We start from the raw sequence: 3,349 nt of genomic DNA on the forward strand, positions 1-3,349 counted from the left end.
GACAGTTCACCATCCTCTGATTGGCAATCAGTGTGTGGTGTAAACCTTTGTTGATTCCGTATTGAATAGCAGTGATTGAATCAACGTGAATAGCTTGAAACATTCCTGACTAAGACCTTTGTATAGACAGACATAGCTATCCTGATTTGTGCTGCAGCGAAAATAGAGAGGATGCATAGTACAGTAATGCATAGTACAGCAACGTGAAAGTGCAACCATACAGCTGAAGAGTAAAGGCTGGTAACAGTGCACCAACTCGTCTCTTTCTCCTGCTTTAAAAACCTTTTACTGCAGAGGACTACATCAGTGTCACACAGAGTGTTTCTTGGTAGTCAAACAAATCTACTTTGAAACAAAAGTACTCCACTCGTAGGAGTGGTTTGTTCATAACCATCCTCCTTTTTGAGGCCACTAGGTCATTTGACTGCAGGAAAGGGCTACAGCTGGAATCCTTAATTGGTGAAACTGCCACATCCGTTTGGGATTACAACAACAAAGAAGTTACTGCATACAAACCAACACTGTTTTTCCCTCTGACATTATTGCATGCGTGATAGAACAGCACAATATGTACTGCAATTTTCTGACGTCGCTGCCGGAGTCTCCTCTCCTCTGTTTCAACAACAAAACAAAAACAATAACAAAGAAGACACACACACACACACACACACACACACACACACACACACACACTACACACACACACACACACACACACACACACACACACACACACACACACACACACACACACACACACACACACACACACACACACACACACACACACACACACACACACACACACACACACACACGTGAAATGCTAAATGTAATGTAATGGCTGCTGGCAGATGGGTGTTTTTATCTGTACACGTACCTGTACATCATGTCCTGTCCTGTAGTGTGATACCCAACACAACACACAGGTTCCAGTCTGGAATCACAAGCACTAAGGACAATCAGTGGTTGTGACAGGGTGACATAGAGCCACAATGACGTTACCAGTCTTATGTAACATCAGGCACTAAGAGCATGACAGTTCAGAGACATCAACAGCATTACAGTGCCAGGCAATCCATCCCTCTGTCCTTGCATCAGTCATTGCGTTATGCCAGCCCGCCCACTTGTTTCAGAAACATGAATGAATGATACCGATGAGACCATCTGAGAGACAATCTGCTAACTCGTTAGCCCTGACACAGTTCCTATTAACAATGGCTGTTGTATATGCTTTAATTACACTGATGAGGTACATGATACTGTTCAGCCAGTATCAATCCCTAGATCTACAGCAATATAAGTACACGACAACATACTGTACGTTGTACGCTCACCTCTTTGCTACAAAGCACTGCAGCTTTTTTTCTGTTTGTCAATGAAAGCCTCTCATTTTACATTTAATCGATACTATAGCAAAATAATTTTGCACGGACAAAAAGGAGGATGGCTATGAACAAACTACTCCACTCCAACGAGTGGCCATAAGAATGAGATCGCACACTGATGCATGTCAGAAGGTGCTTTCAACTGGGATGTGGTAGTAGCCCTGTCCTGCAGTCAAATTATCTAGTGGCCTCACGGGTGGAGTGATATTCTTATTTTTCATAATTTAATCATTTATAAACATTATTCGATTTTTTTAATGCAGAAAATCCGGTGTTTCTATGTCTAACAGTTTTGTTATATTCAGTATTCTATGACGTATATAAAGTGTAATATTGGGATGCAAACTCAGAATTGAATACATCAGATAATGACCAGATCTCCCAGTGGAAGAAAGTCACATAATACTACAATTTCTTTCCCCAACACCAGCAAATTCTTTAGTTGCAAGGCTGGACTTTTCCTAATGTTGTTGAGAGACAAGAAGCATGGCAAAGGGACAGACTAATAGTTTACTCAACTTTACACTACTAGGCTACCTGTTCTCTCTCCCTCTGTCAACAGCCAAGTGGAATTCACATGATTTCACAAAGCTGGAACTCAGTCAGCTGTATAAGGAAATAAGCAAACAGGAAACCGCTCACCCAGAGGCGGCGCTCCTAGTGGCCGGAGACTTTAATGCAGGGAAACTTAAATCAGTTCTACCAAATTTATATCAACATGTTAAATGTGCATCCAGAGGGAAAAAAATTCTAGATCACCTGTACTCCACAGACAGAGACGCATACAAAGCTCTCCCTTGCCCTCCATTTGGTAAATCCGACCATAATTCTATCCTCCTGATTCCTGCTTACAAGCAAAAATTAAAGCAGGAAGCACCAGTGACTCGGTCAATAAAAAAGTGGTCAGATGAAGCAGATGCTAAACTACAGGACTGTTTTGCTATCACAGACTGGAACATGTTCCGGGATTCTAACGATGGCATTGAGGAGTACACCACATCAGTCACTGGCTTTATCAATAAGTGCATCAAGGACGTCGTCCCCACAGTAACTGTATGTACATACCCCAACCAGAAGCCATGGATTACAGGCAACATTCGCACTGAGCTAAAGGGTAGAGCTGCCGCTTTCAAGGTGCGGGACTCTAACCCGGAAGCCCATAAGAAATCCTGCTATGCCCTGTGACAAACCATCAAACAGGCAAAGTGTCAATACAGGGCTAAGATTGAATCATATTACACTGGCTCCGATGCTCGTCTTATGTGGCAGGGCTTGCAAACTATTACAGACTACAAAGGGAAGCACAGCCGCGAGCTGCCCAGTGACACGAGCCTACCAGATGAGCTAAATCACTTCTATGCTCACTTCGAGGCAAGCAACACTGAGGCATGCATGAGAGCATCAGCTGTTCCGGACGACTGTGTGATCATGCTCTCCGTAGCCGACGTGAGTAAGACCTTTAAACAGGTCAACATACACAAGGCTAGCCTCCCGGGTGGCGCAGTGGTCTAAGGTGCTAGCTGTGCCACCAGAGATTCGAGGTTTGAGCCTAGGCTCTGTCGCAGCCGGCAGCGACCGGGAGGCCCATGGGGCAGTGCACAATTGGCCCAGCATCGTCCGGGTTAGGGAGGGTTTGGCCGGCAGGGATATCCTTGTCTCATCGCGCACTAGCGACTCCTGTGGCGGGCCGGGCGCAGTGCACACTGACCAGGTCGCCAGGTGTACGGTGTTTCCTCCGACACATTGGTGCTGCTGGCTTCCGGGTTGGATGGGCATTGTGTCAAGAAGCAGCGCGTCTAGGTTGGGTTGTGTTTTGGAGGACGCATGGCTCTCGACCTTCGCCTCTCCAGAGTCCGTACGGGAGTTGCAGCAAAGAGACAAGACTGTCACTACTACCAATTGGATACCATGAAATTGGGAAGAAAAAAAAGGGGTAAAAAATAATAAAAAATAACATACAC

The sequence above is a fragment of the Salmo salar genome, unplaced genomic scaffold (genome assembly GCF_905237065.1).
Source record: "Salmo salar unplaced genomic scaffold, Ssal_v3.1, whole genome shotgun sequence".
Lineage (NCBI taxonomy): Eukaryota > Metazoa > Chordata > Actinopteri > Salmoniformes > Salmonidae > Salmo > Salmo salar.